The sequence below is a fragment of the Lactuca virosa genome, chromosome 5, assembly GCF_052849685.1.
Source record: "Lactuca virosa cultivar CGN04683 chromosome 5, Lactuca_virosa_CGN04683_v6, whole genome shotgun sequence".
Classification (NCBI taxonomy): domain Eukaryota; kingdom Viridiplantae; phylum Streptophyta; class Magnoliopsida; order Asterales; family Asteraceae; genus Lactuca; species Lactuca virosa.
In genome coordinates, this window is record NC_136430.1 from 391,580,820 (window position 1) to 391,596,919 (window position 16,100).

Genomic DNA, 16,100 nt, shown 5'->3' on the forward strand with positions numbered 1-16,100 from the left:
GATCATAAGCCATAACAAACCATTTCAGCTGACATGGGCAGAGTTCTTGGTACACTTCAAACGCAAGTTCTGCTCAACCCAAAACATGCTAGACCTGGAGAACCAGTTTCTGACATTGAAGAAGGGAAAACATGTCCGTTGATGAGTACATTAATGCTTTCACATACAAACTTGAGTTCGCTTTGTGCCTAGTACCCGACGAACTAACAAAAATCAATAAGTATGAGAAGGAACTACCATGGGAGTACACTGTGCCAGTACGCCAAGAACCTACTCTTGAGGCAGCCATCTGGGTTGCCAAATTTGTTGTAGACATGTTCAAGGAATGAAACGCCGACAAAGATGAAGTTGGCGAGAAAAGGAAGAGTGAAGGATTTTCAAAATCCAATACGAAGAGTAAATTCTCAAAGTCTAAAAATCGGAAGTTTAGGGGTAACGAGACAAAGTTGTGTGACAAGTGCAGGAGGAAACACTTTGGGGGATACATTGAAGGCAGGGTGCCCTGCTTCAAGTATGGGAAGACTGGTCACCATGCTAATGAATGCACAACCAAGAAGGAGGTTTGATTTAAGTGTGGCGAGGAAGGACATTTCAAGCAAGACTGCCCAAAGAAGGAAGGAGCTGCAAAGCCAAACATGCAGCCAAAACCAAAGGCACAAGCAATTCAAATGGCCCTGGAGGCAGCAGAAGATGAAGCAAATTAAGACAAGGAAGCTTCTTATCCGGAGTTCGAGATACGAAGTGGTTATCCTATATAAAATAGTATTGTATTATGTAGCCTATAAAAAAAATGCATGGAGTAGGTTGAAATTGAATAATATTGTAATCATTTTCAAGAAATTATAGAATGCCTATTATGTTATACTATTTGATGTGTTAAGTTGCTATGAGATTTTCTTGTATGACGTCTTGGGGACTGCGAGACTGGTCTTCGGATGAGTATGAGTAGGTGTGAAAGGTAGTAGAGGCATATACTACCCGAAGCATAGGACTCGCACTTGGATTAGGAAAAGTCACAAGGTTACTAAGGAACTAGTGGTTGAGTTTGTATTGTTTGTTTCCGTCATTACCTTCGTTTCGGTGATGACTAGGAAAATGGATGTTATTTCGACCCAACTAGTCATAACAATCAAGTCTGAATAAGATAAATCCACGAAGTAAGTTACTTGGTTTAGAGAACTATGTTCGATATAGTATCCGAATTTAGTCAAGAGAATGAAGGAAAAGATATCGAAGCGATTGACGAAAGTATCACAACCATCGTTAAGGCTAAGAAGCCATTAGCTAGTAATGATACTTGCTATGATGGGATTATATCATATTAGAACATTAAGGAAGGTGTCTTTTGTGTGTAACATCCTGTTTCAGATCGTCCGTGATCAGGGTTCGTGGGCTGCAACCCGGGTATGAGGAAGTCTCGGGGATGCGACGAGTTGCTTGAAGAGTAGGGTTTCCCGTCACCTTTCCATGGATATGAGGTTCAAGGGAAATGGACTTTTAACAAGGGAGCTATGACAGTTTGAAGATTGGGCAAGATAAGTCCTTTAATTGAAAAAGGTGGCAGCGGAGTACGCAGGGCATACGTGTGTGTACGCTTAGCGTACTCATGCGCGTGAATTTTAAGCAGAGCCACCTAGTACGCTGGGCGTACCAGAGGGTACGCTGGGCGTACTAGGCACAGAAGGAAAAACCCTAATTAAGGAGTGTCCCTATATAAAGAACGAGATGGCCTCATTCCTGGCCACCATTCTCAGACAACAAACCCTTCTAACCCTAAATCTTCGTTCTTATAGCTTGTGAGTGCATTTGAGAGCTTGTGGGTGAATTCTTGTGTTCTTGAAGTGAAGAAGAAGCTTTGGAGAAGAAGGAGTGAGTGTCTAGGCCATTGGATATGAGCATAGCTGTGTGAGGAGCTTCATATAGAGGTATAAAGCTTCAAGCTTTCTCACTCTTTTGATTTGTGCATCTTTATGGAGTATATTAGGGTTTTGTCCCAAAAGATGGAGACTTTATGAGATAATGAGCTCCAGAGACCTTGATCAACCCCCTTTTAGTGTATTTTGTGGAGTAAAGTCATAAAAATCCAATCTTGGACGTTAGAATCAAGTCATGCATGAGATATGAGCTTCATGAGAAAAAGGGATAAGTGTTTTGAGTGTTTGTGACCAAATCAGCCATGCAAAGGCTTAAAGTCACTGAATTTATGGAGTAAGAGTTGTTAGGGAGTCCAGATTTGAGAGATAAGCTAAGGTCTTAACGGGTTAAGGCCAAGAGAATGTATTTAGCAAAACTGGGCGTACACCCAGTGTAAGTTCCAGTACGCCCCACGTACTGGGTTGGTGTCCCCGATCAGTTTCATGCATGTGTGAGTACGCTGAGCGTACCAAGAGAGGTACGCCCCGCGTAACTTCACTGTGGGCTTTTGGGCTAGATCTTATTATGGGCCTTAAGGGTTGGGCCTGAATCTTTGGGCTCGTGAATTCGAGACTATGAGCAGGGAAATATTATAATTATGCCTTGGTCCCTTGAGTTGGGCTTGTCACTTGGACTTGAGAGTTGGGCCTCGAGAGAACCCATTCATTATTGGGCCTTGGTGGGCCCAATGGGTTTTAGGCTACTAATGGGGCGGTTAGTGGTCTTCCTTTAGACCTAATGAGTGAGAGTCTGGACTTAGTTCCTAATTGGGTTAAGGTGGATTTGGATCAGAGTTAGAGACCGGTGCGTGGCAACAATGTTTTTAGGGGTTGTTCATCATCGGAGGTGAGTCTTCTCACTATACTTACCTAGAGTGGTAATTTATGTGTGACCAGAGGGTCTTATGATCTTGCTTAAGTTATGCATTTTCTGTGTGATATATGTGCTGCATGTTATATTATGTGATACATAGACCGGACCGGAGGGTCCAACGTACAATGAGACCGGAGGGTTCTCAACCAGACCGGACCGGAGGGTCCAACGAGCTGTGGGACTGGAGGGTTCCACTTAGACACATTGACCGGAGGGTCTTACAGAGTTATCGCCTCGAGTGGCTAATGTGTTGTATGTGGTATTTTGGGGAACTCACTAAGCTTCATGCTTACCGTGTTATGTGATATGTGTTTCAGGTTTTCTTAGAGTTGCGGGAAGGCACCGGCTTGATTGTACACACCAGAGGAAGAGTTATGTTTCGAGGATCCTGGTTTACTGAATTAAACAATTATGGGGTTATGTTTTGTAAACTTAATAAATGCGATTTTTCTGAAATGTGTTATGAGAATTATGTGATTTTAAAATGAAAAATTTGCTTGAAAATGTGTTATGAGAATTGTGAGCATTGAGGAGCCTACTGAGAGAGTAGTTAGGTACCCGCGAGGGGATAGAGTTGCTTGAGTTTGGTGATACCTTTTGGGTGTGAGTAGAGCACGTGGAGTGGTAACCTATGGCGGTTTTACGTGCTGGTAGAGATTATTCGATGCCAGAATGTTGCTTGCCTCGTGCTCTGTGGAACTCTTGATGATGGGAGTCAGCTACTAAGTGAATATGACGATATTCAGGAGGTAGATGGCTGGCATCATAAGAAGTTCTTCAGCAGCTGATGGTAGAGAGGTGAGAGCACCTAGGAAGCGCCTAGGGAGTGACCTTAGTCAGATTGGTATGCTGATAGAGGAGAGTATTCGTTGGGGAGCGACCAGGTTTAACGAGATTAGTGATCGAGAAGGTTGAGCAGCTACTTAGGAAATCTGGGACGATCCGTGTGGAAAGTATGGGTAGATGTGGCAGGTAGTATGGGCTCGTACTACTGAAACAGAGGACCCGTACTTGAAATAGGGAGAATTCCAGAGGTTCTACGTAGCAGAGTGAGAGGAGATAACATGGTTCGGGTACCATGATTCATAGCAGATTAAGGGGTGATCACATGGTTCGAGTACCATGATTCGTGGCGGTTAGTGCTTCTGATTTTACTAGTTGTCCCGTGGTGGTTGATTAGTCTGAGATCAGGTGATAGAGTGTGGAGCCAGAGGGCCATGTCGAGTAAGTTTTAATGGAGTATACCTTGAAAGGGAAATTGAGTTCATTTCCGAGAGATTTTATTGGTGAGATGCCAGTTGGAGCCGCCAGGATCAGGGATGAGTAGAGTTGATTCTTATTGGAGGATCGAGGTCTGAGTTGATCCATCGCCTGATGGATGAGACGTCACCTTCTGTGGAAAGAGTTGCGTTGTTCCCGTTTTCTGGGAGAAGCGAAGGAGATATTGAGTTTCCGGTTTCAGAGTCTGGAGGTAAACCCCGTGGGGTAGCATTGGTGGTGACCTTTTGATCAGGGTATGTGTGCAGTTTGTCTGCTGTGAGGTATTTCTGGTACCATGGAGTCATTAGTGGAGGCTGAGATGGAAGAGACCCAGGAAGGTGCCTTTTTGAGTGTGGAATGCTTTTAGCAGCAGTTTCAGGTGGTTAAGAGGAATATGTTGAGGCGGTAGCCCTCGTTGTTATGTTGTGTATCGGCTGTGAGAGTAAGGTCTCGTGGTTTGATGATTCCCGTGTTGGGAGGTTGGTCGAGGAGTCAGAGACGAGGTGTGTGATAGTGCATTGTTTCCGGACCAAGGGTCAGGATTATTTCGGAATAGTTGAGGTATCCGGCGGTGTGATAGTCTGAGGTCTCGAGATAACCAGAGGCAGTCAAGTTGGGAGGATTCTGAGATTCTTGTCTGAGTTACGGTATATTTGGGGTCGCTTGGTTTCCATCGGGAAAATCATTGAGTGTTTGCGTGGTACGTTCCAAGAGTCAAGTGTGATGCACCCAGTGAAATAGTCTATGGAGTGGATTGTTGGTATGCCAATTGGTGATGGTTCGAACCCTGAGTGGGGGAGAAGTGGGTATTCTATTGAAAAGATCAGCGATCCGTTCAAATATGGATGGAAAACTAGTTATGGAGATTTGCGGTGCAGACACATGAGACCTAGGTTATTGGTGGATGAGGCGAGGTGCAAGGTGGGATGATGTATGTGTATGTGCTTAAGAAAGGATGAGTGAATCCACGACAGGTGGCCGTTGGTCAGAGAATTTATTGTGGCCAGGGATTTTGCGGGTTTGCAAATGTTGAGTTCGAGGTGGTTGGGTCGCTGAGTTCAGGGTGAAATTGCTGAGATTTGTGGGTATCAGTATAGATTGTGATGTATACTCCAGGAGGGGCAGCAGTGATTTGTCAACCAATTTCAGAGTCAGTATGAGTAGTTTCTTATGGGTGGTGATCAGTAGAGGATAGAGCTTTGAATTTTTGTCAACGTGTTTTCAGTCATTGACGATTCCTCCGTGTTTCAATTTGTGAGATTGGAGTATTTCGAGGTTTCGAGTTGTGTGAGTGGAAGATCAGTGGTGGAGGTAAGACATCGTGAGATGCTGTGATGGTATACCGAGGTACCCGTGTATGATGTCCTGATTTTTGGTCATGTTGAGACTCGAGTTGTGGGATGGTGAGTGGAGTACCGAGTGACTTTTGTCCCAGTGGGAACCCTTCGGTTAATTGTCATGGGGTGAGACTGTCTAAGGGTGTATCTGTGCTGAGACTAGTGCCTTGCCTGCGAGAACCTACATCAGGAGTGGTGGTGCATAAGCTGGGTGGGTGTAAGCACCTATCTATGTCGAGCTGCGGAGCATGAGTTGGTGAACGCAGTGTGGTGATGACTTGATGATGAGGTTATGGGGGTGATAAGAGAGAAAGTGAATCCGAGTGGGATTAATCGCTTGGGATTATCAGGAGAAACCGTGGAGTGAGCCCATGGCGAGTCAGTGGAAGAGAGTGTCGTGATACTACGAGGAGCCGTAGTATTCACTGGATAGTGGGAGAGGGATGTGGTACTGCGGGGAGCCGTGGTATTCACTAGTCAGCGAGAGAGTGTCGTGATACTACGGGGAGCCGTAGTATTCACTAGATAGTAGGATAGGGCTGTGATGCTGCGGGGAGCCGTGGTATTCACTAGTCAGCGAGAGAGTGTCGTGATACTGCGGGGAGCCGTAGTATTCACTGGTTAGAGAGAGGGTGTTGTGATACTGCGGGGAGCCGTAGCATTCACAAGTCAGTGAGAGAGTATCTCAAGACTACGGGGGAGGCCGTAGCACTCAGTGGTCGATAAGGGTGAATGCTGTTCTGCCGGGAGCTGTAGAACTCACTAGTCAGAGTATGGCGTAGAGGAGTTCCTAGGCTTGGGTAGCCTTACCACTTAAGTCTTCGGGGGCCTGGTTTCCGAACCAGGGGCGAGACGGGGGTCTACGTGTCAGTCGAGAAATTGTTATATCAGGGTTCGTGGGCTGCAACCCGGGTATGAGGAAGTCTCAGGGATGCGACGAGTTGCTTGAAGAGTAGGGTTTCCCGTCACCTTTCCATGGATATGAGGTTCAAGGGAAATGGACTTATAACAAGGGAGCTATGACAGTTTGAAGATTGGGCAAGATAAGTCCTTTAATTGAAAAAGGTGGCAGCGGAGTACGCAGGGCGTACGTGTGTGTGCGCTTAGCGTACTCATGCGCGTGAATTTTAAGCAGAGCCACCTAGTACGTTGGGCGTACCAGAGCGTACACTGGGCATACTAGGCACAGAAGGAAAAACCCTAATTAAGGAGTGTCCCTATATAAAGAACGAGATGGCCTCATTCCTGGCCACCATTCTTAGACAACAAACCCTTCTAACCCTAAATCTTCGTTCTTATAGCTTGTGAGTGCATTTGAGAGCTTGTGGTTGAATTCTTGTGTTCTTGAAGTGAAGAAGAAGCTTTGGAGAAGAAGGAGTGAGTGTCTAGGCCCTTGGATCTGAGCATATCTGTGTGAGGAGCTTCATATAGAGGTATAAAGCTTCAAGCTTTCTCACTCTTTTGATTTGTGCATCTTTATGGAGTATATTAGGGTTTTGTCCCACAAGATGGAGACTTTATGAGATAATGAGCTCTAGAGACCTTGATCAACCCCCTTTTAGTGTATTTTGTGGAGTAAAGTCATAAAAATCCAATCTTGGACGTTAGAATCAAGTCATGCATGAGATATGAGCTTCATGAGAAAAAGGGATAAGTGTTTTGAGTGTTTGTGACCAAATCAGCCATGAAAAGGCTTAAAGTCACTGAATTTATGGAGTAAGAGCTGTTAGGGAGTCCAGATCTGAGAGATAAGCTAAGGTCTTAACGGGTTAAGGCCAAGAGAATGTATTAAGCAAAACTGGGCGTACACCCAGTGTAAGTTCCAGTACGCCCCGCGTACTGGGTTGGTGTCCCCGATCAGTTTCATGCATGCGTGAGTACGCTGAGCGTACCAAGAGAGGTACGCCCCACGTAACTTCACTGTGGGCTTTTGGGCTAGATCTTATTATGGGCCTTAAGGGTTGGGCCTGAATCTTTGGGCTCGTGAATTCGAGACTATGAGCAGGGAAATATTATAATTATGCCTTGGGCCCTTGAGTTGGGCTTGTCACTTGGACTTGAGAGTTGGGCCTCGGGAGAACCCATTCATTATTGGGCCTTGGTGGGCCTAATGGGTTTTAGGCTACTAATGGGTCGGTTAGTGGTCTTCCTTTAGACCTAATGAGTGAGAGTCTGGACTTAGTTCCTAATTGGGTTAAGTGTGGATTTGGATCAGAGTTAGAGACCGGTGCGTGGCAACAACGTTTTTAGGGGTTGTTCATCATCCGAGGTGAGTCTTCTCACTATACTTACCTAGAGTAGTAATTTATGTGTGACCAGAGGGTCTTATGTGCTTGCTTGAGTTATGCATTTTCTGTGTGATATATGTGTTGCATGTTATATTATGTGATACATAGACCGGATCGGAGGGTCCAACGTACAATGAGACCGGAGGGTTCTCAACCAGACCAGACCGGAGGGTCCAACGAGCTGTGGGACTGGAGGGTTCCACTAAGACACATTGACCGGAGGGTCTTATAGAGTTATAGCCTCGAGTGGCTAATGTGTTGTATGTGGTATTTTGGGGAACTCACTAAGCTTCGTGCTTACCGTGTTATGTGATATGTGTTTCAGGTTTTCTTAGAGTTGCAAGAAGACACCGGCTTGATTGTACACACGGAAGGAAGAGTTATGTTTCGAGGATCCTAGTTTACTGAATTAAACAATTATGGGGTTATGTTTTGTAAACTTAATAAATGCGATTTTTCTGAAATGTGTTATGAGAATTATGTGATTTTAAAATGAAAAAATTGGTTAAAAATTTACGTCGTTACATTGTGCTAGCATTTGACTCGTAGAAACCTGAGTCTAGCCATTGCATCATGCGATGGAAGGTCATTAGAGCGGTACCATTCGACCCGTTACGGTAGCCAAAGTAAAGACCTTATCTTGGGTTGAGTTTGTTCGAGAAGGAGCAGGAGTCTCCGATGAAGATCTAGTTTATAAATCTAATTTTAGAACTGAAGGTACAACTGAGAATGAAGAGTGAATGAAATTTTGAGCACCGCCATCAGTTTGTACCTCGAATTTTATGCTTCTTCAAAGTTTTGCGATTAAACCATCACGGCTATGCTCGTCTTAAATAGTGAATCAGAGATAGGTTGGTTATTAGCCTAAGTAATCTAAACGAAAATCATAGTAATCATCAAAGCACACTCGTGCATATAAAGAACGTCCAAAAATTGACTTCATATGTGGAAGTGATTATTTTTTGAAGTTTCAGTATAACAGTGTGCAACACAGAAACCAAATCTTAAATCGTTCGATTATCAGCAAAAACAATCTAAACAAGAGTTGATGATCTCGTGATTAGGAGTCCTTTGATATAAATACAGTCGAGAACATATGTCGTATGATACCTTTTATACGAACTTTAACAATCTAAGCCTGTAAAAAGTATTAACTTTAAAAATAAAGTGAGAACCAACTGACGGAGCCTAAATGGAAGTTGTAGTACTCGTCGATATCTATGCATGGATAGAAAGAACATTGCAAGCGGAGCTTATATGATAAAGATATGACTTTTAGAAAATACTCCCTCTGTCCCAAAATTATAGTCCATCTTTCCTTTTTGGTTTGTCCCAAAATAATAGTCCACTTCTAAAAATAAATAACATTTTTACCAAAATACCCCCTCATTATTACTTAACCAACTAAGCATTTAATGGAACATTAAATGCAAAGTAAGGACAAAACTGTCATTTTATTAAATAAAGTTAGTGGTAATTAATGCTTTTCTTAATATGTGTGTTTTTTGTCTGTGGACAATAATATTGGGACGGAGGGAGTAATTAAATCTCGTAGCATGCGACGCGCGACGCTTCTAGAAAGTGGGACGTGGATCACCAGAATTGTGACATGTGGCGGCAGGGTAGAGGAGAGACATCGTAGAAGCGTGCGGTGCGCCTTTGGTCTATGCACGACGCCTCCCCATATTTCTTCCTATAAATATCTCCCAAACCCCTTATTCATTCTCACACCAAGTCTCTCTCAAACTTCTCTCTAAATCCGGTTTTTCTGGAGTTTTTAGGGTTCTGAAGAATCTAGCTTTTAGCAAAGTTCTGAGGTCTCTGAGGGCCCAGAAAGTAGAAGTATTCAGTTCAGGATTCTGCTTGTGAACTTTTCAGATTTTTGTCAGAAATCCATGTAAGTTAAGCTAATTTGTCTATTGCTTTTAGTGTAACTTATATTTATAATCATAATCGCTGTTACAAATTTATAAATAAGATATATCAGGGATTCCAAGTCATAGTACTGATTGATCTACTTACGGGGGTGATATGTGCATATCTATACATATAATTTACATCATATCTTAATATTTCTAGTTATTTTTAAGCCCTTTATAGAGCAAAAAGGTACTTAATCTATTGTATGATGTGTTGTAGTGGTAAAAGACATCCTCAGAGCGAAAAGGAAGCAGGAAGCTGGAAGCTAGGAATTTAGATCAAGACAAAAAATGAAGAAAAATACACTCACCACGTCGTGGTGACATTCCCACGATGTGGCGTTTTGGTTTTCCCTGATGGATCTAGAAGACTTGTTGAATACGGGATAAACATGAAGGCCACAAAGTGGTGGACTTACCATGTCGTGGTGACCTGTTTTCGGGAAAACTATAAATTGAAGCCATTATCCTCTGAAAAGAGAACTTTTGTTGGAAGCGACTGTCGTCTTTTGAAGGCCAAGTACCGACTTTGAAGCTTGGAGTTGCAGAAGTCGATCATAGCTTGGAATCGAGAGCATTGAGGCAATACAACCTTCTATTACAATTTTCTACTTTATTTTAATCATGTTTATTAAGACGAATTTCGCTTTACTATGTTTGCTTGCTGAAATCATGGGCTAAAACTCTATGACTCTCATTTAGTTTAGATGACTTGACTTTTTATGGCTTGATTTATGGTTAGGGTTAAGTTTTGTTGGTTAATTGTTACTTTAGCTTGTTAAAGAACCTTCTATGCTTATGAGAATTACTTTTCTGTTTATTGTTGAGTTTAATTTAGATTGCATGACGAACTTTCTTTATTAAACTTGAATCTTATGATATTTGTGAATAACAATATTGTAGGACTAGTGTTTTGACCAAAACCTAGGGTTAAATAGGAAAGTGGGTAAGTTATTGTAGGAGGTAATATATGACGACCAATCATATATTGTATTGATTCAATGAACGACTTTGATCGATCTATTATAAGTCTAATTTAACTAGAACTGAACACTAGTAAACTTGTTAGTTTATCCACCTGATCACCGTATGAATGAACTTGTTTCCTAAAGGATTAAGTTAGTGAACATTAACTTGGTCATCTTAGGAATCGGTAACCAACGAAACATTAATCCATTGCACTTCCATAAATCAACCATAATAGCAAGTATATCGAAGCTAAAAGAAAGTCTCTTAATTACCTTTGTTTAAATTGTCTTTTGTGTTTCTTGATTTTAGTTTTAATATTTGCTTCAATAGTTGACATTTAGTTAGTTTGGTTAATTAAGTTTCAAGTCTTTCAAAACTAGAGAAAACCCTATTTCTTTATTTAATAGTAATTTAGTTAGTTAGTAGATAAGAATTAGCTAATAAGTCTGTTCCCTATGTTCGATACCTGACTATTGTGCTATAGTATTTTCAACAAGGTAGTCTGCATAAGAGGTAACAATTAGTTACATTAGTAGGAATAACTAGTGCATAATTATTTACGCATCAAGTTTTTGGCGCTGTTGTCGGGGAACGATCCATTTTTAGTTAATTTGAATCTGCTATTTTATTATGAATTTTTCTGTCTATTTTCTTTTATATTTTCGTTTTAGTTTTTTTTTTCTTCTGTTTGGCTTACCACATCGTGGTCATTAACACCACGCCGTGGTGTCGTAACAGTTAAGTTCTATTTTGCATTTTGTTCTTTTTACGCGTTTCATTTGTTTTTGTTTCAGTGATTTATGACCCGAGGATTTAAGGCATCAATCATTCCACCGTTTGACGATCATGAGTCAGAATTCCAAAAGAAGAAAACAACCAAACTCGGAGAATCAAGCAACCAAACTCTAGAAAGCGAATTCGAAAGTTTTGAGAAGACACCCAACAAAAAGGAAGAAGGTGACAAGCCAGAAAGTGAACACGAATCAGTCAGACTAAGTAAAACTGGAAGTGAGCTAAACAAGAACATGGCGGACATGGCGAACATGATGATTGAAGCCTACAAGAGGCGGATGCGTGAAGACACGGACCGGGTCCTGTGTAACCCACAATCCTCAACACCGCTAGCTTTGAACTGAAAAGCCACATCCTTGCACAACTAAAGTACATACCCTTCTTTAGGAAAGACATGAGGACGCCTACAAGCACATTGACGAGGTCAATGACATCGCTGACTACTACAACATACCAAACATCCCACATGAGACAGTTTTGCTAAGAATGCTCCTCGTTACTCTTAAGGGTGCAACAAAAGATTGATTGAAGGCACTCCCACCGGGGATGATAACAACTTGGGGAAAGTTTCCAAGTTGAAGAATGTTATTGCAAATTTCGAGCAACAACCGGGAGAGTCATGGTACGAGGCATGGGAGTGATACAAGGGTTTGTTGAGAAACTGTCCTCACAATGATCTAAACATCCAACAAGAAGTCTCGATTGTCTATGATGGGGGTGAATGTTACAACTAGGAAACTCCTTGATTCTCATGGGCCACTAACAATGAAATCACCAGCCACAATCAAGGAGCTAATCGAGGAATCTTCTAAACATTCAAGAGAATACCAAAACCCTCGATATGATGCAACTAGGGGGAAAAGTGAATTCTGCTTCGGAGGACATGTCGGCGGTCTTAGCAATGTTGCATAACATGGATAGGAGGATGACAAAATGAATCAAACAATCCATGCTATACGAGTGGGGAGTGGAAACTATAACGGGACACATCTAACTAGAGACTATGATCTTGATGAGAATGGAAATCAAAAGGTTCAAGCTTGCTATTGGAGCGGTGATCGATATGATGAAAACTGGAGAAATCCCAAAAAGAAGTGGTTACCTTATGACGAGTACAAGAAAGCCAAAGAAGAGAAGTATGAGCAAAAAGGAAGAGGCTTTTACCAAAGAGAGGAACCAGCTCCCTAAAAGAAACCCAATTTCGAGACGATGATTGCTCGTTTTGTTGCCACATCAAAAAAGAGACACGAAGATATTGAAGCAGTACTTAGAAATCAGCAAGCTACAATTAAGAATATTCAACAACAAATTGGGCAATTATCCAAGCAATTCAATGAAATATTACCGGGCACACTTCCAGTAAACACCGAACAAAACCCGAAAGGAGCTCACATCCAAGCCATTACAACTAGAAGTGGGAAAATTGTTACCTATCTGACTCCCATTAACAAAAACAACCCGGATGATGAGCAGGAAGGTCGAGAAGAAGGTCAACAAAAGGATGCTGAACAATCACCATGACGTGGTGATGACACCATGACGTGGGAGGTACCTGAAAAGAAAAGTGTTGAACCCGTTAAGAAATACCGCCCACCGCTTCCCTTTCCCAGTAGAGCAAGACAAGATAAGAATACTGAAGACTACCAGAAGTTCCTAGATCACATCAAATCCCTTGAAATCAATATTCCGTTCCTTGAAGCCTTAACTCAAATGCCAAAAGTATGAAAAGTTCCTTAAAGATCTCCAAACAAACCGGAAAAAGATGAGAGAAATATCTAAGGTAGTACTACATGAAACTTGCTCAGCTGCGATGTTGAATATGCTACCAAAGAAGATGGGTGACCTGGGAAGCTTAACACTTCCATGCCAATTCAGGAATCTAGCCACAAGCCACGTTCTTGCCGATTCGGGAGCAAGTGTCAACTTAATGCCCTATTCATTCTTCAAGAAGCTTGACCTCCCGAAACCAAGACAAATCCTCACGACCATACACTTAGCTAACAAAACAGTGACCTTTCCAAGAGGAATTTGTGAAGATTTATTAGTTAAAGTTGACAAATTTGTTTTTCCCACAGATTTCATTGTTTTAGACATGGAGGAAGACAAACAAGTCCCAATTATTCTTGGAAGACCCTTTTTGAGAACTTCCCGAGCCTTAGTTGATATAAGAGAATCCAAACTCACTCTTCGAGTAGGAGAAGAAGCGGTCACTTTTGGAGTTAATAGAGCAATCCAACACTCAAGGATAAGTGATGATATATATGGCTTTCTCGGTAGACGTGTTTGATGAAATATTAGAAAAGGAGCTTGGAGGATGGAGGGAAAAGGAAACCGAGGGGTACATGATCCTACAAGAAGGAGATTTTGATGTTGAACATGAGATACAAGAGCTAGAGTAGCAGATGGAAGAGAGCGAGTACAACGAGTTGAAAAAGGGCAAGAGAAGAATCACCACGGTGTGGTACTGACACCACGACGTGGCACGATGCCCACGTCGTGATCACTGAACAAAAACCAAAAAATCAAGTTAAAAGCTTTGCCCGAACATCTGGAGTATGCATTCTTAGAAGAAAATGAACAAAACTCGGTCATCATTGCAGTTGATCTCACACAACACGAAAAAGAAAACCTAGTTGAAGTAATCAAGAAACATAAAAGTGTCATCGCATGGAAGATCACTGACTTCAAGGGAATTAGTACCTCATATTGTTCACATAAAATCAATTTAGAAGAGGGAGATAAAACAGTGGTGCAATGCCAAAGGAGACTAAATCCGAACATGCAAGAAGTAGTGAAGAAAGAGGTAGTCAAACTCTTCGAAGCTGGTATCATTTACTTAAAATCGGATAGCCAGTGGGTGAGTCCGGTGCACGTGGTACCTAAAAAAGGAGGCATGACGGTAGTCTCAAACGAAGAAAACGATCTCATTCCAACAAGAATGGTAACCGGTTGGCGTGTATGCATTGATTATCGCAAACTAAATGATGCCACATGCAAGGAACACTTTCCTTTACCATTTATTGATCAAATGCTCGAAAGATTATCCGATCATCTCTATTACTTCTTTTTAGATGCTTTTTCAGGATACTTTCAAATCCCTATCGATCCTCAAGACCAATAAAAGACCACGTTCACTTGGCGAAGTGTGACCTTTGCTTATAGATGAATGTCATTCGGGTTATGCAACGCACCAGCCACGTTCCAAAGATGCATGATGGCAATTTTCCATGATATGGTTGAAAAGTTCATGGAAGTCTTCATGGACGATTTTTCGGTTTTTGGTTCCTCCTTTGAAGATTGCTAGTCCAACCATGATTTGATGCTCGCGAGATGTGAAAAGACCAACTTGGTCTTAAATTGGGAAAAATGCCATTTTATGGTTAAAGAAGGGATTGTTTTGGGGCATAAAGTTTCTAAATTGGGGATAGAGGTGGACCATGCAAAGGTTGACACTATAGCCAAGTTACCGCCTCCAACAAACATGAAAGGGGTAGGAAGTTTTTTGGGGCATGTGGGATTCTACCATCGATTTATAAAGGATTTCTCAAAAATCACAAGGGCATTAACACAACTTCTTTAAAAGATGTCATATTTGATTTCTCGAAAGAATGCCTTAAAGCCTTTCAATTATTGAAAGAGAAATTAACTAATACCCCTATCATGATCGCCCCAAATTGGAACCTTCCATTTAATCTTATGTATGCTTCGAGTGACTTTGTAGTTGGAGTTGCTCTTGGACAAAGAGTTGATAAGCATTTTCAACCCATATACTATGCTAGAAAGACTCTCAATCCGGCTCAAGAAAATTATACTACTACCAAAAAGGAACTCATTGTTGTGGTCTATGCTTTTGATAAATTCCACCCTTACTTAGTTTTATCTAAAACTATTGTCTTTACTGACCATTCTACCCTTAAGTATCTTTTTGCTAAACAGGATGCTAAACCAAGATTGATTCGATGGGTGCTACTTTTACAAGAATTTGAGATCGAAATATGGGATAAAAAAGGAATGGAGAATGTGGCGGCCGATCACCTCTCAAGACTAGAAAACCCGGAGTTGGAAGAGTTGGAAGAAAACAAGATTGGAGATGATTTTCCCGAAGAGTATATGATGGTAATCGCGGGAGAGGTGCCATGGTATGCAGATATAGCCAACTACTTGGCTAGTGATTATCTTGCAAAAGGAATGATTTGTCAACAAAAGAAGGAACTATTTTCAGAAGTCAAGTAATACTTTTGGGATGAACCATACCTCTTCAGAAGTTGCGCAGACGGAATGATAAGAAGATATGTATTCGGGAAAGAAAGTTTATAAATCTTGAAGCATTTCCATAACGGGCCCACCGGAGGACATCATGGAGCACAGTACATGGCAAGAAGGTCTTTGATTCAGGATTTTATTGGCATGCAATTTTTAAAGAAGCTACCCAATTTGTCAAAGAATGTGATTCGTGCCAAAGATCGGGCAACATTTGATCCCGAAACAAGATGTCCCAAAATAGCATCCAAGTTTGTGAAGTATTTGATGTTTGGGGATCGATTTCATGGGACCATTTCTGCTTTCTCGAGGGAATAAGTACATATTATCAGCTGTCGATTATGTTTCAAAGTGGGCGAAAGCACAAACATTACCTACAAATGATGCTCGGGTGGTAGTTAGATTTCCTAAAAAATTGTTTTTGTGCTTCGGTGTTCCAAAGGCTCTAATTAGCGATTGAGGAACTCACTTTGCAAATGAACAACTAG

The 16,100-nt window shown here is 41.7% G+C and overlaps 1 non-coding gene across 1 annotated transcript; it reads right to left on the minus strand.

Annotated features, from left to right (window-relative positions):
• Window positions 1–11,924: 11,924 nt before the first annotated feature.
• LOC145117999 (small nucleolar RNA R71) lies at window positions 11,925–12,031 on the minus strand. The gene has a single exon (XR_013712986.1). It is a non-coding gene; the product is annotated as a small nucleolar RNA R71 (small nucleolar RNA).
• Window positions 12,032–16,100: the final 4,069 nt, after the last annotated feature.